The following is a 25292-nucleotide window of genomic DNA, read 5'->3' as shown; positions in this document are numbered from 1 at the left end:
GCCATTAAAAGTGCTAAAATGCTCTCTGAAATTTGTATTTTCCTCTTTCCAGACATTTGCAAATATTGCTTTATGCCAGTGGTTAGCAATCTCCAGCATGTGTGATAGACCATGGCATGTTAAACCATGTTGCTCGGCACACCCTGGTTCTGGGCAGGCCCCTGCTGCCTACCATGCAGCCTAGGCTGCTCACGGCAGGCGGCAGGGTCCTACCCAGAGCCCAGGCTGCTTGTAGCAGGTAGCTGTGAGGCTGCAAGCGGCTGCACTGGGGTCCAGAGCCTCAGCCCAGCTCATTGCTGGCGGTGGCTACACACACACCTCAGGGCAGACGGTGGAGAAGAGGCTGGGGCTGCACAAGTATTGAGCCCCTTGTGGCTCCCCCACCATCTGCCCCTGGCATGCCAACATCTTCCAAGTCAAGGTTGCAGGGGGTTTTGGCACTTGGCCCAAAAATGTTGCTAACCCATGCCTTATGCCAATGCTCTCTGCTGCCCTGTTTTCTGCTGTTTGTCATAAAATGGTTATTCTGTACTTAGGGATGTGGTGATAATTTCCATGACAACACAGACAGATTCTGGAAACAAAGAACTCTGCCTGCATTGTGTGACGAGGCACAAACACTGAACTCTTATCTGCCCACAATCTCTAGCAGAGGCTGGGTTTTTACATTGATCCCCTACAATGTGACCCTCCAGTTCCTTGAACATTCAGGGTTTGTTGACTTCAGGAGTCTGTGGACTACATTTCCAGTGCAGTGCTAGGAAATGCACACCAATATCCAGTTAGTAAAGCCTCTTTCCACTGAATGAGTATTTCTTTAACTAACGGCTATATACCTGGAATTAGTAGGAGACCCACAGAATACAGCTTCTTATCATCCTCCTAATCAGATCCTACTCAGACCTAAAAAATAGATACCAAAAATGCTTGGGAATTTTAACAAGATGAGTGAGAATATTAGAGATGGGTCTGAACCAAAAGCCTAACCCAGGCTTAAAATCCAGGCTAAGATCCAAATTTGTAATTTGAATCTATGATGGGCCTAACACTATGAGTTGGGATGTGATTGGTGAGATGTTCTGCCCCAGATTTGGAGTTTGGCTTAGACTTACCTATGGGGGAAATACCAAGAGGCATCCTGATACTTCTGAGGCTAATGGGAGTTTTTCTCCTCCCACTATTTATTATTCTTTATTTCCAGGATTTTACTCATTAGAATGTATTATTTAAGTACCAACATTGTGTTCAATGGATTACAAGCTACAGATAAAGACAGTCCCTGGCTGGAATATCAGCAGCCTAAAGAAGGGAATTCACTTGGCCAGGTATTGAACCAGGATTGATTACATGCAAGACACCTCAGTTTGCCCCTACAGCTCCAACGCTGGCTAAGGAACCACCTTATTAATAAATCAGTTGGTAGGTATGAAGAGGCTCTCAGTAAAAGTGATCTTGATTATTCTCAGCCTCCTTCACCCACCTACCACTGTGAGTAATAAGAGCTCATAATTTATACTAATAGGCTTTCAAAGGAAAAAGGAAATCGTTGGCTCTTTCTGCTGCGTTGCTCTTTTGTTGAGGCCTCTCTTTCTATATTATCAAGCCTTGCAATTAACCTGCTGTGCATTGTTCTTTGCAGAGAATCTGCTGTTCCTAGCTCTCTGCTGGGGGGATAGACCTTCCATTTGCAATGATAAAAAATGCTATTTGTAGAATTTTTACAGATTGTAGGGTCACTTATTTCTCACTGGACGCACATTGATGTTGTTTTTGCTTGATGACAAGTAAAAAGCCTGAGAAGGGTTTATACTTGCTCCTTCCTTGGCTTTGTATGATTCACTTGGGGCACAAATGGAGCCCAATCCATTTGACTGGAACTCTTGGGCACTGCATATAAATAGTAAAGAATATAAAATGAATGAAGAATACCAAATTAATATAGAAGAAACAACAACAGTAATAAGTCATGCATATCTGTGTCCCCTGAGTGTAATGGCTTCAGCTCATCACTGATGACCTTACTCTTCTCCCTTTTGATAGGTCATAGACATAAATAAATAATTTGAGAATAAACGATGTTAGATTAAATGCTTAGGCTGTGTAGCGCCCAGTACTCAGGATAAGGGATGCGGTTCTTTGCTCCTAAACCCATTCTATAGCTATTCACTCCAGTGTGTAAAGGCTGCATTCTGATTCAGTAGTGTTTCGTATCCACTTTGCAGTAACTCTGCCCTGGTATAAATGATGCCCCAGGGTGCAAAATAAAGAAGAATAAGGCCTTTTGGGTATGTGTAGATCAGGGGCGGGCAATTATTTTGGGCAGAGAGCTGCTTACTGAGTTTTGGCAAGCTGTTGAGGGCCACAAGGGTAGCCCCACCCCTTGACAGGTACCCTGCCCCCTGGTCGCCATCTTGTAAAATCCCACCCCCTAACCCCTGACTTTTGCCACCAGAAGTCCCTCCCCTTGCCCCTGCAAGCACTCCTTTCAGCAAGGGGTTTTGCCATCTTGGAACCAGAAAAATATCAAATTATATTCTAAAAAGCAAACATATAAAACATTACGTGGGTGCATGCATGTGTGTGGGATTTACCCTACAAACACACACACTGGGGTACCAGTGCAAGCCCCATGCTCCCATGGTCCAGCAACGTAGCCAGGAGCGAGGTGGTGCTGGAGAGGTGCGGGGGCAGGGAAATGGCTGGTGGTAGGGCAGGACTGGGCTGCTGCATCCTGCTGCCATCTCCCCCAGGGTCCTACTGCCCCTAGCTTCTGTCGTCTTCCCCCCAGGGCAGATAGAATGGCCCAGTGGGCTGGATCCAGGCAAAACCTTTTAAGCCTGTCTGCATTTCAGCCTCTACATTCGATGAACCAATGTGAGCTTCCACATAACCCCCCTGCAATCCAAGCGATGTCCTCTTGGGTCTGCAGAAGCCTCCCCTGCAGTATTGCAGTGCATATTTGTTCCTGTTGGCATTGAATCTTTGATGCCTAGAGCAAGAAAAGATGAAACACGATGCGGAGAGGAAAAGTGTTATTAGGAACTTTTTTTCCCTCTCAGAAACCAATTTGGTTCAATTTGGCTTTTGGATGAAAGTCTTGCAACAGTTCTTGCCTCAGCTCTCCTGAAAATTAACGAACATCTTTTCTCTGTTCTTTTGGACGGTAGGAATGAGTGGAGACAGACTGATGTGGCCAGTGCTCAGGCTCAGCTCCAAGTATTCTCTCAGTTTGGTCTTAGTAAGAATTATGCCCTTTATTATGGAAAAAGTGGGCCTTATTTTATTCCTGTTCCCATGTAACTCAGAAGTAATTACACTGGAGTGAGGGGGGGCACACCAGAGCACCTGGGCACAACACAGCCAGAGGGAGCATGGCCAAGGCAATCCACCTCAGGGCTCAGACAGAAAGTGCTCCTGCTGGGCAGACCAGCTCAGGAGCCAACAGGCCAGGTCACAGGGACAAGGAGAGCAGTCCTGACTGACTGAGCTGCAGGAGGGCACTTGGGTGGGGTGTAGAAAGGGAAAGAGCAGGAAACTCTTGGATTGATCTGTTGACTGCATTTGAGATCCTTTCTGTGCACCCTGGAGCATGCCCTGCAGGACTCCCTGCAGAGTCATCTCACCTCTCAGGGAACAACATTCAAGCAGTGACCCAGCCTCTCTCGCCTTTCAGCGTGTGTTGGTTGTCCCTTTCAGCAAGCATAGATTTCCCTCCATGTTCACTAGCACTGACAGGCACAAACAGTTCTCTATGGCTCAGGTCCCTGCTTTGTCGAGTCATGTTGGAAGTTTCATGTTAAATGCCATTTACCCATTTAAAATGCCTATTTGCAGCTGCTTCTAATTCTTGGAGAGGCACCGTGGGTCAGGCCCTAGACTCTGAGTCGGGAGACCTGAGTTTTGTTCCTGGCTTTTTGCTGCCCTCCTTTGTGACCTTGGGAAGGAGCAGAACCAGAAGGGGTGTGATGGCACAGTCCGCAATCCTCTTGCTCTCCTCAGGAGCCAAGGGCCCAATCCAGCTGGCAATAGACTTCCCAGTCCCTCTTCTCTTGGGAGGGCATTTGAGGGCCCAATCTGATCTGCAAAATCCTGGATCTGTCCCTAGCCACCCTTGGCCTTGCTGCCTGTTTCTTCTCCCTATCTTCACCTGCCTTGCCTGTTCAGACTGGGAACTATTTGGGAGCACAGCCGGCCTTTGGGGAAACAGTGCCATGGGCAAACCTGTATTTTGGTGCCAGTGCCCTCCCCACCACAGCACCACCTCCTGCTGTCCCCCTGGTCACCCCACTCAAGTCACCAGTGCTGCTGCAGGCAGAAGCAGGTGGGCAGGGGTGCAGGGTGCAGTCTGGTGGGGAAGCAGAGCCATCTGCACTGCCTAGCCAGGCTCCTCCTGAGCAGCGCCTGGGGTGAGGTGGGGCAAGCTGGGCTGGGCACTGTTCCCCTTCCTGAAGCAAGGATTGGGGGGGGGTGCCCCCAGAACATGGCACCCTAGGTGGTCGCCGACCCTTAAGGCCGGCTCTGTTTGGGAGGGAAGCCTGTCCTTTACTATGTCTGTCTGTCAGTGCTGCCATTTTTGCTGCCTTTTTTGTCTGCTTCTCCCCCCGGTTGTTTCTGTGCCTACTTTCACACCAGTCCCAACATGGGGAGCACTCATTTGGAGCTGGTCCATCTGACCTCTGCACTTTTCCCGTTTTCCAGTCACCCACCATGACACGCACAAAAAGGAGCCAGTGACCTTGATTTGGTTTTATGGCTGACTCTTAACTTTAGGGGGCATTTTTGTATATGAAACCTCCTTCCTCAGAGGTTTAGATTAGCAAAATTATTGGATTATTTATTAATGAGTCACTATAACACAACTTGTTGCCTTCCTGCTACTCAACTAGTTGGAGCATCAGCAGCCCTCAGACATCAGGCCAGGAGGCTCCAGCTAATTCAATCACTCCATGTCACTTGAGTGTTTGCAGTGTGGCCACTGTTGGCTAAAGACAGGCTAATCGGCAAGGTGAAGGTCGGATCTCAAATCATGGCAACTCAAGAAGGTATGATGCCAGGTATTGTTCTTCTACCTTCCAAGATGCCACAGTGTTCTGCAGCTAAGAGAATTTGATGCCAGCATGAAAGCCCATCACTGTTTTGGAAAGCCTTCTCTCTTCAACTGGAGCAGCTTCCAGGGTTTGCTGAGCTCTAGAGATCCTCAGCTTAGACTCCTGGCTCATTTTCGTTCCATCACAACATCTGGAATTGGAGATATGGAACTGCAGAGAGTCTTGTTGTTGCTTTTGTCAAGGATATATTAGGGAGTAGGGTCCTCTGCCAAGGAGTGGGTTCACTCTGGGGCACACACTATGGCCTCTAAGTGTGGTGGAATTCCCTGGGACCCAAATGCAGTAAGAAAAAAATGTTCTCAAGTGGAAAAATGTATGGGGGGGGCTCTCTAATTTGATTATATCAGTGAGGAAACAATGTAGTATAAATAAAGCAATTTCAAGAACAAACAGATTGTACTTAGTTCTCATTAGAGGGGGATTTTATATTGCCTCTACTATGTAAATAGTTTATTGGCTCTTGAATTGTCCATTAGTTTCCAAGTGGGCTGATCTGTAAGTAAACAGTAATATGTTGTTTACTTAATCTATGTAAAATGATAACCTGTCTTGTGTGGGGTTCAGCGTAAAAAGGTTTGTAAGAGAGGTGTACAGAAACCTATGCGATGCCAGAAAAAAGCTAAGAAAAAAAATTTTGGATTTTAGATAATACTTGTAATTAAGATGGTTTTTCTTTGGTTTTGACTGTGCTTACTTTTTCTTAACATTGATATTTGACTGTGTAAGTCAGTCTATGGGCCAACAAAGAGTGGAGGAAAGATTATCACAAGCTGCCTATGGCCTGAAAACAGCAGCTACAAGTCTTTCTCCTTTTTGGGTCCTGGATATGAAACCAACTCTTACATTGGGACGGGGCCAGATTGATACAGGTGCTGAGCACTTGCATCTCTACTTGACCTAACTGGAAGTAGCTGCTCAGCACTTCTTAAAGTCATGCCCACAGAGAGAGTGTCTCAGTTCAGGTCCAAGGGGTGAGCTCTCCGGGTTGCATGGAAGGTGTCTCAGCATGGCCACATTTGGAAATGGACCAGCAAATGGAGGGGACTGGAAGAAGCAGCTAATGCCTGTTCTGCCTCCTGCTGCCCTTACTCTTGTACATTAGGGGTGTTTATGGATCAGGCCTCTTGTTCACAGAAAGAAATGTTACATTGTAGCCAAAGGGTTGTAAGGTTCTGTCCAATGATGCCACCTAGGTAACAGTGATTGGTCAGGGTGGCATCAGGGTTTATGACACTCTCATGGCAATTGTGCCAAATAGACCTTACCTTTAAGCCACATATTAAAGGAAAGGGTGGTACATGTGGTCCTGCATAGGCTCTGCTCTGAGAGGATTTTCCTCTCAGTAAAGAGCCTAATCCATCCCTTAAGCAGTTCTCTGCTTACATAAAGGAAAGGAGATATCCTTTTAAAACTTGTCCTAAATACTTCTAAAGGAAGCAGACTTTGCTCCTAGTACTACAAAGCCTGTGCATCATGGAGACTGTTACTAAACAGTGATCTGGTATGAACTGAAAATGATAAAGGTGACACAGGCAGTACGGGCCTTAGCAACTATAGGACTTTACTGCATACCGTTGATGGCATTTTGCTGACACATCACAATATAACGGAGTCTGATTCCATTTGGATACCAGATTCCATGGAAGTCATTGTGGGCTTTGGGTGCCCTCTTATGGACAGTTTATTATCATGCATGAACTGTACCAAGCTCTTGAGCCGGAGACATGAATAATAGTAAGAACTCAAGGACTAGGGTTAGATATTCCCTCTTAATTAGAGAAGTGAAGGCAAAGTATATTGGGCAATAAGATCACCAGATATAAAAAGACAATATACCCTGCCATAGGGCATGAGGGAATTCTGGTTTGCATTCCTCTAGCAAATGTAAAATAGGGATCAAAACCCCCTACAGAAGCATTATAAGGCTAGCTGATTAAGCCTTATATTACCTCATGTTAGAAAAGGTTCATGATATATGGTGTAAGGAACAGCATAGTAGAAGCTGTTTGCATTACACAAGAAGTTTTATTAGTCTTACGCAATCCAGACATGTATTTCTAAGAGCCATGAATAACTGGGTATTTAGCTATACACGCATGTCAAACTTCCTTATAACATCTTTCTAACCAGAAATGGAAGGATATCAATTAACTGTAACAGTCTTTGAAATGATCAAGCAACTCTAACTTACGCTACAGATCTCCTAAGAAGTGAACAATACAATGGCAAGCTGAACATGGTATTTGAGAAAAAGAAAGAAGGGGCAAATTTAAATTTTGGTCAAATCCACTGGAATTCAATGAGGCAATCTAAGGAAATGTGCAGTTGGCTTAAGCTGTTTTGCATATATTGTTTCCTATTTGTTACGGTAGAGTGGGTCAAATGGATTAATTAAAAAAAACACTCTTGCCCAAGAACAGGACAAACAAGATACATGCTGAGTGTTTCCATTCATCCATAGCCCTCCACAGTATGTCCCATTCCCCTTCCTCCAACTCTTTCCTGTTAGCTCTTTGGAGTAGGGGTCTTTACCCCATGTCTGGACAGAGGCTATTCAATTGTCCTTTTTCTTGCTTGTAATGTGCGTAGAATATTGCCAGCTCTACACAGTGATATTTTTTGTCAACAAAAAGGATCTCAACAGATTGGAAAGCTGGGCTGAAGCTAGCAGGGTGAAGTTCAATACTGATGCATGCAAAATGCTATATTTTGGGAAGAATAATCAAAATTATGACTACAAAATAGGTGCAGTTTTGGGCTTCACATTTTTAAAAGGACATGGAGAAGTTAGAAAGGATCAAGAAATGGGCAAAAACAATGATAAAGGGCTTGGAAAATAAGTCATATGAGGAGAGGCAGAAGGAACGCAGCATGTTCAGCTTGTGAAAAAGGTGAAAGCATGGTAGCAGTCTTTGAATACTTGAAGAGCTGCCATAAAGAAGAGGGGAAACACCTTCTCTGTCTTGCTTTAGAGAGGAGGATGGGGATAGATGGCTTGATGTTGCAGCAAAGTAAGTTTAGATTGGATAACAGAAAAAACTTCTTTGCTGTTACAGCAGTGGAATAGACTGCCTAGGGAAGCTGTGTACTCTCCATCATTGGAGGTATTCAAGAAGAGGTTGGACAGCCACTGGTTGGGGATGATAAATAACTTTGTCTGTATTCTTTTCTAGGTATTTCCCATGCTTCTTGTCTTTGCTGGTTGTTGCATGGGGCTGGGAAGGAATTCTCTTCCCTCCCCTCCCCTCCTCTGCTACATGTGTGAGGGGTTTTTTAAACCTTCCTCAGAGTCACTGAGTGTTGGTTGTGGCCAAGACTGGGAATTTTGGCTGGGGTGTGCTCCTGCTAGGACTTAAAGTCAAAGGTTCCTGGACAGAGGGTCTTGCCCCTCCACTCAGGGTCAGACTTCGATGTCAGGAAAGAATTTCACGCCATGTTCAGATCAGAATGGGCTATGGGGGTTTTTGCCTTTCTCTTTAGCCAGGGGAGGAGTGGGGCACGGTCCTCTTCGTGGGATCTCTTGAGCATATATTAACAACCTTTACAGGTTCAAGATATTGGCTGTCGTGCTTCCCCAGCTTTATCTGTGGCCAGTTTGAGTGTGTTGTGTTGTGTTGTGTTGTGTCAGGGTTGAATGTAGTTTTGCTAAAAGGTTAGACAATGGATTTGTAAAGGATGGTTTGAATAGGGCTGATCCTACCTCATACAGAGGGTTGGACCAGATGACCTATGGAGGTCACTTTTAGCCCTACTTCTCTATGATTCTATAAACATTTTCTATTCCTTTTCTTGTATTTAACAAGAAGAGGCTATTAGAATTAAATGAATGTTTTTATTTCCTTTGGTACCTTTCAATGGAAAAATGTTCTAAAACAAAATTTTAATTTTGAACTAAAACTTATCATCTTGGTTTTCAGGATTTCAGGTCTTTCTCTTCCTTTTTTGTATTTACTTTCTTTCCCCCAAAATGAAACAAACTGTTAGTTTCCTTCTGAAGTTTTCACAGATATTCCTATTATTTGTCTAAGTGTAGAACTAAATCCTCACTATCCCACTGTCACTGAGTTTGAGAGCAGAACTCAAGATGGTGACTGTAACACTAGCTTTCCTTGTCCAATGGGTTGATAGGTAAGGGGAGGCGGAGATCATGTAAATCTGACTTAAGCTTGACTCTAAGTCATGGCCAACCAAAGTGGGTTTGGTGATCCATGAAAAATAATGCTATGGACCAATTGCTTCTGTACCCAGACTACATTCAATCATTTGGTTGCTCCCCTGAGGGGGTAAAAAGATCATGTTCAGAGGTCTTCAGCAGGTAGCCTAATATATTAACTGGATATAATGAAATCCAGTTGGAGCCCAATTCTAGTCCTGTGTGATGTGGCAGCTACTAGGTTGGCACCATAAAAAACAGTTCAGCAAGAAAGGTGCAGGCTCTACAGCTAATTAGGCTGGCTCTGGAAGAAGGAAACAGAATGGCTCATGAAATCTGTGAGCATCAGGCACACAAGCTAAAGATCTCCAGCCCCGAGGTAGCATGCAGAGGATGAAGGCTGCTTGGATTGCTCGTCTACCTTAAGTGAGAGAGAATTGATTTGGGGCTGATGTGTGCTAGGCCCTGATAAAACACACTAGGCAGATCTCAGCTGCTTGAAGTAGGATATAGTGAAACATCCTTCATTGATTCCCTTGATGATGAAAGCCATAGTAGAAAAATAGAAACCTTTTAAGTCTATTTCAGGCCAATAAGCAAGCAGACTGGATTTTCAGACCTGAGACATCTCCCTTTGATTACTCTTTGCTTGCCAGTAGGTGTCATTGCAGATTTGCAGACAGCGGGGTTTATTGTGGTCTGAAGAACAGTATTGATTTTGACAGACATGCCCCCCCCATCTACTCTCCATGCAGACGCACTCTCACACATACAAACAGAAGCCTGCATGATGTAGCTTTATCCTGGTATCTGCTGTGTGGGATAGAGGGGGATCCTGTTGTTTCACTCAAATGTGATTTTGCGGTGGCTTTTCTGCTGTTGAAGATCTGTATCATCTGAATTGCAGCCTCTTTTTCAGAGCTGGGCAGTTCTACTTCTCTGTGCATTATAAACACTGACTGCAGTGTTTGCATCCTCTTTTCCTAGGATGGGGCTCCTGGGTCATAGAAACAGAGTATTTTTGATACAAAAACCCCCAGCTATGGAAAGGCCTAAAGCCAAAAATTAGTGTCAGCTGGTCCCTCACTAATTTGAGGGCCTGCTTTTGCTCTTTTGAAGACAATGGCAGAGCTCCTGTCAAGTTCTGTGCACCAAAACGAATGCACACTGGAAAAATATCGAAGACAAAAACACCCAATTACCCGTGCGGGCATATTTCTCATAAGTAAACCACTCTGTCTGCAATCTCTCAGTTCTACTCCTCAAAGGGAATTTACAAAATTTACCTTTCACAGACAAACCTATGAACTTCACTTCATTAACCCACTAGATACAAAAAATCATGGACTAAATATAGACATTGGATTTATGATGCATTGTAACCTGCCTAACATTTGACTCCCCAGGTGCCTCTCCACTAGTTACCAGCTACATTCATTCCCCTTCCCACCACACCTGTCTCTCACCCCTGAACCCTCAATTTATACCTTCACTGACTGCCTGTCTTGCATGTATGCCAGCCTCTGGCTTCTTTACTATTCATTTCATCGAGGAAGAGCATACACCAACTGCAGATGCTTCCTCAGCCTGACTAAGGGTATTTATACCTGAAAGCTTGCAAAGAAGAATTTTTCCAACTATTTGAGTTGGTCTAATAAAAGATATCAAATTAACCCAAAGAACCTTGTCTGCCTCTGTCCTTAGACCAACACGGCTACAGGCTATACCCCTGTTGAGTCTATAGGCTTTCACATGAAGGGACATGGTGTTTCACTGTACCTTGCATTGCATTCTAAAGCCACAGTTTTCAAAATGGTCCTCCTTCCTAGGAACATTGGACCAGAAGGGACCTCCTGGGCTATCAAGTCCAGTGCTGTGCTATTGTAGACTATTGCATAATTTAATTCTTTTCATAAACTACTTGAGTTCCATTTAAAAACTAGTTCCATGTGCTCTTCATAGATGACTGTTCCAAGATTGGAGGAATTCCACTAGTAAACTCCCTCCAACCCAATAATTCTGTTTCAGCCTAATCTTTTGTTATCTCCACTCTGGCTGATTCCTTACCCATTCCTTATAATTAATGTACCAGTCTTGTCCTCTTCAGCTTCAATAACAACCTTCAGTATGGTACCTTCAGTGTGGGTCTTGCTGAATTCCAGAAAGACTAGGTCTCCTGATTTGTCCGTTTGCAGACACCTGATTGTCAAGCTGGCAAACACCCTCTCCCATTGAAGTCACTCACTTAAGTGCCTGAACTTGGGTTTCAGAACCTAATTTTAGACATTCATTTTAGAAATCATTAAGCTTAGAGATTAATTTAAGAAAATCTCCTTTTTCATAGGCCTTCTCCTAGGAAAGCTATTTCAGTGTGCCTGCTCTGTTTTAGCTTAAAGTGAAGTGAATAGACAAGTTATAGCTATCTTTGCTCCCATTCCTGTGCTGTAATGAACTGCACTGAAATCAAGTGGGAATTCTCAGAGACTGGGTTAGAAAAGGCATGACACAAAACTGGAAAAGCTAAAAAATGTGGTGGAAATGTCAGAGAAGGAGGTTTTCACAAGACAAAGCAATGAGGTTGTATTTCACCTTGTCTACAGCATGTTCCACATTCTCACAATTTATTTTGCTTTGATTGCATTGCTGCTGGTTTTATGCTATTTAATTTCCTTTGCAGCACTGTGCACACCTGGACCTGTGCAACTTGACTAATCAGTTACACTTCCTGTTTATACCTGATTTCACTTTCTGGTTCTTCCCTCCTACAGGGCAATGGCATCCTAAGCTGAGAACAGTACTGTCAGCTTGGGCATTAGTAGCGAGAAGGAAAAACTCCTAAGAATCAAAGATCTTTTTATGCAGCTGCCATTGTTCTTAGAAACAGCAGTAAAGCACAAGGAGAGAAACATACACTAAAGAGGGAACATGGAAGCAGTAATGATCTTAAATAATATGACCTAAGTTTTCCATGACTAGTTTCCTTGGTATCTTTTCAGTTGCTTTTATGCCCTATTAAATAACTGGACTATAGACACCTGTTTATTTTCATATATTACCTCTTTTAGATTTCTGGGCGCACACAGTCCTCTTGTTGACACTGGTGTTATGATAAATTAGCATGCTCTGGTGAGCTTAGCTGTTTACAGAACAGTATGCCTGTCAGTTCTCCAATTTACAGAACAGTCAGTTACTAGCAATTGCAGAGGCTATCTACACTCAAAAAAGGCTTTAATTAAGCCGTGTTTGACTAGTAGATGATTTAGCTGATGAATTTAGGCTTTATTTTGCCTATTGGGTATCCATTCTGAGAGTATTTCCTCTACGTTCCTTGCCATTCAAAAACATAAGGCACTCTTAATTATTTTGCAGTCTCTTTCTTGACTGATGCTGAATAAATTGGGATTATGTTTGGTTAATTATGAATGGCTCAAGAATACATCACTCTGTTGCTGTTCAACAAGCAGTTGAGTATACAAGCCCTACCACCACAAATAGACAGGCCTCTGAATCTAACGCTCTCTGCCCAGTTACTTGTGCACTGCTGTGGTGGTAGTGGTGGTTACCTGTATCGTGGTATCAGCCTAGCTGTGCAGTGATGGGCCCAGAGACCATTGTTTCGGCTTTGATTCAAATACAGAAGAAAAAAGATGATCCAGGCCTCAAAGAGCTTACAACCTGACCTTTCCAGGAACCTTTGAAGCCCAATCTCTCAGCTGTTCCTGGGAAGTGAAAGTAACAAACGTCCCCCTTTTCCCTGCCTGCATGATGCTCAACCCCAGAGATACAACGCAAGCCTCCAAGGCTGCTGGCTTTCTCACTGCTCGGCTCTCAACGGTCTTGGGTGCCCCAAAATTGAAAAAAAAACCCCAAACAAAAGATTTTGGCTGCACCCACTTCCCCTTCCTCAGAGGCACTCTGAGTGCTCCGACTGAAGCATGGGCCAAAAACGTGGCACTTGTCCTGCAGCTTTTAGCCCTGGAGCCCGAGCGCTTACCAAATAGCTTCTCAGGTCCATTGCATCTTGCCATATGTCAGGGTGAAAAAAGGTTTTCTTTATGCCTAGGTGAGTCTCTAAGCCCATAACCAGACCTGAACTCACAACCTGCCCACCAGCAGTGGGGCATACAAACCCCAGAGCCCCACGGCAAGACCGGTTTTGGGTCTTTCCACCCTCCATGTCTAGGCCACTACCACACACACACACATATGTATACCACCTCCTGACACTTAAGAAAAAAAAATTAATGCTCTGAGAGCCGGCTCTGTGCCCCATGAAAAGAAGCCACAGGCATCCCCCTTTCCCATGCTAGCATGATGCTCAGCCCCAGGGATACAACACAAGCCTCCAGGGCTACTGGCTTCCTCATTGCTTGGGTCTCAATGGTCTTGGGTGCACCAAAATTGAAAAAGAAAAAAAATACATTTTGGCTGCACCTACTTCCCCTTCCTCAGAGACACTCTGATTGCTCTGATTGAAGCACAAGTCGAAAATCTGGGACTAGGCATAGCTTTCAGCATGCCATGGTAAGCCCTTCAGCTTTTAGCTCTGGAGCCTGGGTACTGGTCAGATGGTTTCTTGGGCCCATCATATCTTTCCATGCATCAGGGTAAAAAAAAAAATTCCTCAGTGAGGCCAAACATTCAGACTTTTTGTTTCAGTATTTAGCTAACTCTATTAAAAATATGCTGGGATACCCTCTTTGATTGCTAGACACAGAGATTGCTCCTCCAGTGTGTTTTGTGCTCTTTGAAAAAGATGACTGATCTGGTTTGACTGGGAGGGTAAACTGCTTTCATAGTCCTGACATGATTTCACTTTGAATGGAGTATTACGAAGTTTACGTGGGATCCTCGGTTGTTGTAAACTGAAAGTAGAAGTCCCTTGGCTTGCGTGGTGCCAGTGCAGCTATGTGAGTTAAGAATACATCTCAGACCCACATTAAACCTCTGCTGGGTTGTGTGGAGTCTGGACAGGGCCCGAGCGAGAGGAACCTGTGTCAAAAGTAATGTTGCATACCAGGCCAGTGGAGAGTGCTCTCAAGGTGAAGAAGTGGCAGGCTGCCAAGTTGCCCATTGTTTTTATGAATCCCTAGGAGGCATCAATTTGGATTTCTCCTCCTGCGCCTCACTTTCTTGAGAAACACTGTACATTCCTAGGTTTGCCCATGAGCTCCCTGTTTCTGTGTGCTTGAAGGGTAAAGTCCAGTCCTCGCCCTATGCTTAAGGGAGGCCAGGGGTTGTTCAGTTTGTATTTCAGAAGCACTGGAATCCAAGTACAGTGTCATTACAATCACATTCCCACTTGTCCATCTGCCCACGGAAGAACTGCTTTCATTGAGCTTCTCTGCCTGTGCTATTCTTCAGCCTAGCACTCGTACTCATAGATGTCAAAGGTAGCTCTGGTTGTTTAAATCTCTCTCTTTCCTGGTGAGAAACTGGCTTGAGAAGTCATAAGGATTTCCTACTGGGAGCTTGTTTACTTCATGCAACTTGTCTGAGCAGGATTTTCCTATGCAACGACTGGGGATCAAGAGCAAAAGGAAATGCATGAAAAGTCCCTCTTGACATTTGTTTTTGTGTGCTGAGAAGAGGCCACGTTTAATAATACTCTCACGGGCAGAGTGGCGAGAATATACCCACACCGTACTAAAAGTAGAGTTTATTTATCTCTGTACTGGGAACTCTAATTGCATGAGGAAATAGATGAGGAAATAGGAAGACTCCAAAAGAAAAGCAGGACCATGAACACACTTGGTGCTGAAATGTCAGCCTGTGATTTGGCCTATGAAATGACTGTGATTGGCATGGCTGATTGATTACTTCCTGTAGCAGAGAGGCTTTCAATTAAAAATAGTTGAATGCCCCTTTATCAGGAGCAACCCAAGATCAGGTTTGTTTTCAAAATCAAATTGAATTTGTGATTTCACGGCCGCACTTTGCTGAGTTTTTTGTTTCACGCCAGAAGCCATTTGGAGAAGGAAATGGATCTGACAGGCTAGCAATGAGCCACACATGCAAGAAAAGCAAGAATAATCAACAGTGACCCCAGCCACCCACTCTCCTGAATTTGCAGCATGCAGAAAAGATCAGGGCCACAGTTTGTCTGGGCAGAAGCACTGTGAGAAACTCAAGGAGTTATTTTGTAATGTAGCGTGGGAACAGTGCCCAGAGAAGGAGCAAGCACACAAGGGGATGTGGAGCCAGCTCCAAGCCGGAAGTTCTTAAAGCGACACACACACACTGTTTGCTGCTCTACCCCCATCTCCTTCAGCAAGGCAGAAATTATTATTTGAGCAACTGGCCTTTGGATTTGTGTCTGTGAATTTATATTAGCTTACTAGCATCCTCACTCTTTGACCTTATGTCTGAAACTAGTGTAGCAAGGAGACATTCCAAGCTGAAACATGAATTTCACATTATATGATTCTTGATTAAACGGCGCAGGCAGGAAGTACTTGACTCTCCAACAACCCTCCCCACCCCACCCCTGTGAATTCCAGGCAACTCTCATTCTCAGATCAGTGGCAAACTTTATGTAAGTGAATAATGAACATGGGTCCATAGGCACAAATAGCTAACTAGTACCATAACTGATAGTCAAGAGGTTGTGAGGATTGACATGGAGATTGGCTGTACTCTCTCAGCTCTAGTGATGATTCTTCTAAGTAGGGGTTAGGGAATGTTCATGGTATGGAGGAAGTCTGCATTGTCAAGTAAGAAATGACTGCAAGCTAACATCCTTGCATCATTCACCAGCACAAAGGTTCATGATGGAAAAAAGGCTAACACTTAAAAATAACAGACAGAGAACAGCATTTGCACAGCCAGGGCTTACACAACCCTCCCACTTTAAAGCAAAAGACAAGGAAATCTGCAAACGCTCATGGGCCTAATTAAAACAGGACATAAATCAGAGTGGTCTCCTTTACAGATGTGGAGCAGAATGGAAGTTGGTACTTTAGGAGATTTTTTGGAAGGGTCACTTAAAAAAAGAGAGTTGCCAAAGGAAGGGTGGCCAATAGTACTGGTTGCTCTGTTTAAGTTTCTACTTTGGCAACTTGCAGAATTATTTTTCTCCTGACTCCTGAAAGGGTCAGTGGCATTTTCAGCCTCCCATAGAACCAGTATCATCAATCTTAGATCTATTTGAAGATGACAGTGATATTAGTTCTTGTAGAAATGTTAAACTCTTGTACTTGGGTGTCTGCAGTTAAAGGAGTATGTAGGAATTGTTTCCTTGGTGTACTTACACCTCAGATTACTAGAACAATGGAGCCATATAATTGTGTAGACAGGAAATGGTAATGCTACCACATTCTTTTTGCACAAGAAGAGATGAATACTTTAGCATAGACAGAATGAAACTGTCTGATGTGGCATGCAGATAGGATGCAATACAGTTGGATGTTGGTGTCACATTTTATCAGGACCTTCAAGGTCCCCAAGAACAGAGCACTTCCTGGTACAGTGCTGAGACATTGCCTCAGCAGTAATTCAGAAGAAACATTTATTCACCGAGTCCCTTTATTCTGCACTTTGATCCATTCTCTTTCACAACTGACTTTACCCAACACCCAGCCAGAGTGCAGAAAGTTTAGCTACAGCCAAACCACGGATTTTCTCGGAATCTGCATTGACAGTTTCAAGATGGGCTTTCTTGGTCTTCAGTACAGACATCTGCTTCTTTTTCAGAGGTTTTAGGGAAAGTTTGACAGTATTCATTAATAAAAAATGCATATAAAATGAAAATGGACATGGCATTATGCTGCAGTAAACATACGTACATGCTCATGTTCATCTGTGTGTGCGTCTGTGTGGCCCTGAGCGTTACTGGATGGAAGCAGAACTGCTCACTAGGGCTGTGCGAAGCTTCAGCTTCTGATTCATTTTGGCAGAGATTTAGCCTGATTCAGTGGCCAAATCTCTGAATCCGAATCAAATCAAAGGACCCTTTAATCTCTCTGAATCAAATTGGAACCTTCCGAATCGATTTGGAGAGATTCAGAAAGATTCGGTGATTCGGACACAGACACAGCTTTAAATGTTTTTTCTACATACCTCGAGGTACCAGCATGGCTTGTGAATGCTGCGATGCTGGGGTGGATGGAGTGTCCCACAGGAGCATGGGGGGGCTCCCCAGCGCGCTTGGCAGCAAACTCGGAAGTGGACCAGAAGCACTTCCGGTGCACTTCTGAGTCTGCCGGAGAGCATGTGGGGGGCCCCCACACTCCTGTGGGACACTCCATCCGCCCCAGCATCTCAGCGTTCACGAGCCACGGTAGTACCTCGAGGTATGTAGAAAAAACATATAAAGCTGTGTCTGTGTCTGAATTGCTGATTCTCCAAATCAGCATCAAATCTTCACATTCAGATTCAGCCGAATCAAATCAGGGACAGTGATCCGAGTCAACTAATGGAATCGCTGTCCCCAATTCAGGCCAAATCCGAATCTGAATTGAATAGGGCCTGCTTCGCACACCCCTACTGCTCACCTTTGTTATACATCCTCTTTTGCTGATAAATAATGGAGACTCTCTTTCAATTAAAGAGATAGGGCGTATGTTTACAGAGCTGGAATATCTGAGTTCTATCCCAGCAGAGCCAATCAAGTACTGAACTGGCCCTGATGGGATATATAGAGATAACCCTGGCCTTTTTAGGTAGCCACAGTTTTTTTTTGCAACTTTAATTAAAAACAGCAGGAAAGCGGGTCAGTCCACTTTACTGTGATATGCCAAAAATCTCTCTCCTTTTTCGGTTTGGTATAACAGGATCTTGGGAATTTTAAAGTGAAATAACAGTGTGGAACATAATGTGATCCCTGGTGTCTTTAGTAAATGTCTGGAAACCTGGATCACAGTCAAGAGTGACATAATTCAGTTCTCTTTGTGAGAGTTCAAAGGCTGTGTCTGAAAAGGCACAACCCCCATTTATCTAGTGAGCTTTCTAACCAACAGAGAAAGTACAGTTTGTCCTCTCGACCCAGCAAGTGAAAGCCACGTCTCTCCAAAATGACCAGTTACTGATTGCTAGCATGCTGCAGTATTGCCTAGAATGAAGAAAAACATTGTCCTTAGGAACAGTCTCCACAATCATTTATAATAACAACAGAAGGCATGTGCACTTTTCACCCATCAAATTTGGAAAATGTGCACCTTCTTCTTGACCTGCTGCAGAGGAGACAGTAAGTGTTGACAAGATGAGATCCAGAGGTTTTGCCTTGAAAGTTGCTTGGATTATATGGAAAATGTAAAAAATGTATCTCCTAGAGAAAGGCAGGTTGATGGTTCAGTTCCCAAACAAATCGCTTTAGAGGTGTTTACAGAACTTGTCAGTTCACCCGCCTACTTTGAATGGGTTTTATTTCCCTTCCCCCCCCAACCCACATTGATACCCTATCATTTAAGATAAATTTTGCCTGCTTCATAATGGATTGCTTGTGCTGTTGTCACTAAGGTGAATGGCTGATAAATCAATAGAACTGAATTTTCTGCAGCCTTTTTAGGTAATCTGGCAATCCCAAAACCTTCAATGATAAGTGAATATCTGTCAAAGCAGAGACTGCAGACAATTCACAACAGCTGCTCTGCACTTCTCCATACCTTGCATAGAGGCTTGGAAAAGAGAACTTGCTGGATTGAATTAGAGGGAGTTTACAGAGGAACAGCCAAAATGACTGAGGTCTGAAAACTAAATGGGTTTGGATAAACAGTGACTAAGCAAGGAGTGTGAACATTACTGAGTTGAATGGTGCAAGCACAAAGCAGAGGGAGAACTATCTGGCTGATCCCTGAGGCTAAGTACAGACAGTCAAAAAGCCCAAGGCTGAATTGATTCAGTCTTTGCAAGCTAGTCTAAGCTGCAGAGATTGAACCAATAATCAAATGAACAGACATTCACTTGTGATTCAGGAAATACAGCCACATGCCTGCAGTGGCTCAAGCCAGAAGCCAGGGGGTGCTAGAACATGGCTCTCTGGGATGTAGCCAGTATGGGCTGTGTGTTTTCTCCCTCTTCCTGCTGCCCCCAAAGTATCTGGGATTTGCAGTCCACAGTCACAGGAGCAGGACTCTGCAGGGTTGCTCATCACTTCCTCTTCCTGCTTCCAGGTACCTCTGGGAATTGTAGTCCACAGTGACAGCCAACAGTAAGCCAGCAGGGCAGAGCAAGGCAGCTCTGTGTTCAGGGGAAGATCAGTTTAACCCCTCTCCTTGGCCCCAGACCAGAGCTGGGGTTTTCCTGGAGAGGGGGTGGGGAGCGGCAGTAAGCCAGTCAGTGAGGCCAATGAGGCAGCCCTCACTGCTCCAGCTAGGGAGCAGAAGTTCAGGGCCAGCCCTGCTCTCTGGAGCAGACAGCCCAGCCCAGGGCTGAGAAACATGTTGGGGGACTGTGATTTAACTTGATTCAGGAAGAGGTCAGGACAGAAGTTTCATAAACTGGTTTGACCTAAATCAGTTAAGTCTGATACTACATCCAACCAGATTTATCTTAAACCAGTTTCAGCCATTTTGAAACTGGTTTATGTGCACTGAACTTCTGTTCTGTTACAGGTTTAAACCAGTTTCTGATCACTTAAACCAGTTTATGTGTAACTTCTGTTCCTAGTCTAGGAGCAAAAGCAGCTAGGAAAAATGGGGATGAATCTAAAGGCTTGTCTTAACACAAAGCTGCACTCATTTAACTTGTGATTTGAGACCAATATAGTTAAATCAGGACTGGAAGTAGAGTGGACTGCTGTATTTTAGTTTAAGCCAGGCTTGGGTAGAACTAATGTCCTGTAATGACAGACTTGAAACTAAACTGCACTAAGCAACTGCCAACCTGAAATGAGTCCCTGTACAAGGGGGCTGTACGGGTTTAACTAAACTGGTGTATGTATGTGAATGTATGAAGAAGGCCAAGGAAGGGAACAGTTAATCTTAAATGTTGGTAAAAATTACTGGAAATTTGGTATCAGTCTGTGAATACTGTCTTGGAAAAGCTGTAAGTTTCCATTTCTGTTGGACTTTAAAGCTAATGGGAACAAAGGACTAGGAAAAATGCTTGAAGGAGCTGCCTTACTTTGGCCCTGGATGAGATGGACTGGATAGCCATTTCTAGCTCCAGCACCCACCAGTCTGTTTTTGCAGTGAGTCATGGCGTATTTAATTTCTAATGGGATAGCTCCCCTGTGTCATCTCAAAAATAGAAATCAATGAATGTAGGAAGAACTGCTTAGAAATGCGTGGGAGGCTAGATGTACATCACATCCACATTCAGCATGCTCAGGAGCCAAATTCAGGCATTGCAGAGATAGCTATAACTCTAGTGAAGTCAGAGGAGTTGCAGTGACTTGTAGCACATCTGAATTTGATCCATTCAGCTCCATTCTTGGCCTTGAATGTACAGAAATTCAATTCTGGGGGCTAGGCTCAGCAACCTTTCAAATGTACTTCCTTGACATTCTAGGATTTATATGAGGTATCTCTTGGGTATCTCAGAAATGGACCCTTTCCCTCTAACTGCCCACTCAGCATCTATTGCAAGGTGAGGGAGAGAATCTGGGATCTTCCCCTTCTTAGTATAGCTGATATACCTTTAAGAGAGATTTTCAATCCATTATGGGGCCTGTGCAAACAAAGCCTTCCTAGCAGGTTCATCCAGTATCAGTTCCAATTCACATTACAACTGTGACTAAGCCCAAAGCTCAGAAAATTCAGTATACCTACTATAAATTAGTAATTGTCCTAAACAAAAATCCTGGGTAGGGGCAGTGTATGTGTGTGTATGTGCATGGTGGTGGTTGAAATCAAGATCTCACTTTTCTCCTTTGCTTCCACCATTAGCATATTCCAAGTACGGTATGTATGGTACATTGCCAGGGTACAGGAGCTGGACCCAGGTGTTGTGGTTTAAGCCCATCTCAATCATAAATGCAGGAATTGCTCAAGATTTTATAATGCCTACTACTTTTAATCAGAAATGCCAAAGCATATGTAAAGGAAGGGTAAAGAAATCTTATTCTTATTTTACTGAAAGGGTAAGAGAGGCAGAGAGAAATGTAGAGGTGTTCCCTAGGTCACATAACAAGTCTGAGGCAGATTTGGGAGTAGGGCCCAGCTTGACCCATGCACTGAACCCACTGTTTTGCAAAGGAATCTACCAGAATTGCAACTGAAAACCACAACAGCGACATCTGTTTGCAGCAACACCAAAGAAGAGCAATAGCTGCTTCCTAGCAACATTTTGCTGGGAACAATTTTCCCTATCTTGTATTCATATGACACTCCCCATAACAACAACATTTGCTTACAGGGTACAAAGCCACAGAGTGCCAACATGCTGCTAAGAACAGATATTGACTGTACAGAAAATTCAGTTGTGTCCCAAATACCTGTACAGCCTGTACAGCCCAAGGCCCAATCCTGGAATCATTGCAGCTGTGCATAGTGCTAACAGGAGCATTTTGCTTAGTCATTTTCTGACCAAGGTACTTGTTTGGGCAAGTTTCTCCTTTTGAATGATCTTCAGTTCCTGCATAACTCATTTTACTATGAACAATGTGAGCACTGGGGAAGATACTGGAGTTTGGGGGTTGCTGCAAAAGGCTGGAAATTAATTACAAAGGATACAGTTTGAAAACCCCCCTGAACCACTTGCCCAGCTGTGCAACCTTGGGACAAGTCATGGGACTGCTTTGTGCCCAAGTGTGGCCAGCTGCAGCCCCATGGGCTCTGTGCACTGTGCTCCAAACCAGCTCTGCGTGCTTCATGCAGTACATGGGGCGGGGGCTAGCACATGTTGCATGCGGCATGCAGGCCTGTGTGGTGTACGCTGAATGTGGTGTATGGATCCACTCCAAGACCCACAGGCAGCACCACACGGTGGCTTAACAAGTAGAGTCGCTGCCTGGAGCAAACCTTGCAGGGGAGTGAGGGGCACGGGTTCCAGCTGGAGTGAGGAAGGAACAGGATCTCATAGCAGGGGTGGTTGAGGGAATAGGTTCCCAGAGCAGGCAAGGGGCATGGGATCTGAGAGTGAGGAGAGGGTGCAGGTTCAGAGAGGCTGCAGGGCAACAGTCTTACCCATGGTGGAAATGCCACAGTCCTGGCTGCTGCTGCTGCTGCTGCTGTCACACATGCTTTGCTCACCCCAGCTGCTGTCCTTAAAGCATTAGCAGCCAGGGCTTGCCAGGGTGCAAACTCTGTCACTGTTTCTGACTCTTCCCCCACCCCTCCCATCATACTACTGGCACCCTGGGCTTCATGGGCCAGATCTGGCCTGCAGGCCATGTCCTTGACACCCCTGGATTATATCAACAGGGTTCAGCTGGCTTTACCCTAGTATTACTGAGTGCAGGATTTGGTCCAATGGCCCCAGTCTGTTCCCTTGTGGACTAAGCACCTACTCTCATTCAATCTTCTTAAAACAGACCACTTCTTTGCAGCCTACTGACACTAATCCATGACTGGGCTCTGAATAACATCTTTGATATTTTATATTAACACTTTCAGAAATTTATTTTTTTGGTGAAGCTGGAACTTCTTATCTGTATTGTCCCTTTTCGCCATCCTTAAACAGTCCACTTTGCTTCATCATCCATTTTGTTCTCAGTACTGCTCGGGACCGATGAGACGGCGGCCTGTTTCATGTATTTTAGTACTTAAGAACTACATCACTAATAAAAATGTTCTGTTCTATTGTCTTCAGCATACGGTATGTACTGGCTCACAACCAGTACTCAAGCTACTGCAGGGTTTCATGTCATCGTTGGTCAATGAACAAAGGAAATCCTATGCCCAATTTTCTGTGACAGAACTAACATTTGCCACATGTTGCTACTTAGGAGATGACTTAATCATTTCAGGGTTTTGGGGGGTGTTATCTACAGTTAGGCTTTCCCCTGCCATTCGTGTTGTTTTATATGTAGTAATAATGATGATCTCAAGAGAAGGAATTAGATTATAAGATTATAAGAAATGGAAAAAATGTCAGTTGTTTAAGCATGCACAGAAGCAAGTCCTGATTAGGATATAAAAGCATGAAATATATGGAGTCTGTTGTGAAAACCCTTACTTTTACTGACCCATTTTGAAAATGGGACTTAGGTTCCTAAGTCACTTCAGCTCTTTGGAAAATGTTAGCCCTAACTACCAAATAACACATGATTAGAGCTAAGAGAACAATTTGTAACGCAATTTAATGGGATTTGACACCTAGCTCCTTTAGGCTTTTTTGAAAATCCCAGGCAGCATCTAAAATTTAGCCCTTTTTTTTTTGCAAACTGGAAACAGTTACTATCCACCAGTAAGAGCATCATGTTTGTTTACTGTTCAGAAGTGTGGGCCAATGCATTTCTGTAATCTGATTCATTTGTGGGTCTGTATGCTGGATTTTATGTTAGAGATTCAATATCTGAGCTGTTATTTAAGGCATTTAAGTAACTGTACTAATGGACACATCATTGAAATGCCTGCAATGAACCAACAAAAAGCTCAATATCAAACTGTTAATGAGCCATGGGGCAAAGAAGAAGTAGTGTGGTATTAGTTACAATCCAGGATTGGATGACCTAAACTTTATAGATGTTTTCTTTTCTGTGTCCATGCAGAATTCACTCTTTCCTTTTGCCCACAAAACTTATTTCCTTACTGTGATAAGAAACTCATTTATGGACTTAAAACTAATTTGAATACAAAATTGCCCAGATGAGCAGCCATGCAAAACAAATTAAACAGGATGTAAATGTGGGCGAAGGTGAATCTTGGTGCCTAGCCAACTTAGTCAGTGCTTTCCTTAAATAGGGAAGCAAAATAAATGGCAGCTTTTTCAAGCACTGCACTTTGTTAATACTTATACATGCCAAACTAAACTGATATTCTTGCTGCTTGTTGTATGTAAAAGCCATTGATTTAGCTCAGCATTATAATTATAGTTCTATGGATATGAATGCATATATACACACACACATACATACACCCCACATAAGCTGTGTGTCTCAATATAATTCACTGAGGTTTATTTCATTTAATGGTCCTGCACATTTCTGGGGCAGCCTGTTAAAAAAAAATTATTACATCTTGGCTTGATGCCTATGCCTGGTTGTTTTTCACTCTGCCTTAAGAATGGCATGATGGATGCCTCTGAGTTGTCAATGCTGCCATAAAATTGGCCAGACCTCACTTATAGCCTCAAATAGCTTTGTTTACTAAAAAAAGGGCTTTGGTTTATATACACTTTCACCCCTGGCCACCCTAGCATGACTGCTTGTCAGTTAATCTCCTCTGCTTCAAAGATGCCCATAAGAAGCTGTGCACTGACCAAAAATGGAGCCATGGTTTTCTTAGGCAAGTAATTTTTAACTCAGTAATATTGTAAAAGCAGCTGAGGCTGCCAAGCCTTCACTGATACTTTCTTTGAAAAATGCAACATAAATCCCTTCTTTCATATCTTCCTGTGAAGCACTAGAGAGAGATGGGACCATGCTTTCATTGCAGGTGAGGCATTGCTCTCTTGGATTAACTCACAAATTTGCTTCAAATCATTCATTCCTGGGCAGCTCTGTGCATGCCAAAGCATCAGGATTATGTTGGATCAGATAAAGATATCTACATAGTTACTTAATTTACCCAGAATACAAACCAGTCACCCAACGCTAGAGACTCTGGAGTTCTCTGGAAGTTCGTATTTGCTTTGGATTCCTGTGGTTTGATCCATCTCTTCGCTCATAAGCCTTCTCTGCATAAAGTGCATGGATAATAGAGCAGCTCCTCTATGGCTCTGCAGATTTACCTTGTTTACACACACATACACGCAGACTTATAGTCAGGCTAATGGCACGTAACAGGCTTGGCTCCTGCTGCTTGGGAAGGAGGCTGAGGATGAATTAACTTTATTTACATGTAACTGGATTTTCTACAAACAATGCTAAGAAAACTAAATCCTATTTTAAAAAAAATCATGTGATGAAAGCTACACTGTAAGATGTCCACTCCAAGAAACAAGATGGTAAGATGCTGACAGTGAAGTGTGCATTGAAGGACTGGTAATGC

At 43.8% G+C, this 25292-nt stretch overlaps 1 long non-coding RNA gene across 1 annotated transcript in view; it reads left to right on the top strand.

Annotated features, from left to right (window-relative positions):
* LOC149858152 (uncharacterized) overlaps positions 1-25292 on the top strand; it is a 54088-nt gene that overhangs the window by 27202 nt on the left and 1594 nt on the right. The window lies entirely within an intron of this gene.

This window comes from Crocodylus siamensis, chromosome 8 (assembly GCF_052110815.1).
Source record: "Crocodylus siamensis isolate JL-2025a chromosome 8, ASM5211081v1, whole genome shotgun sequence".
Classification (NCBI taxonomy): Eukaryota; Metazoa; Chordata; order Crocodylia; family Crocodylidae; genus Crocodylus; species Crocodylus siamensis.
This window is presented reverse-complemented; position numbering and strand designations above follow the sequence as displayed.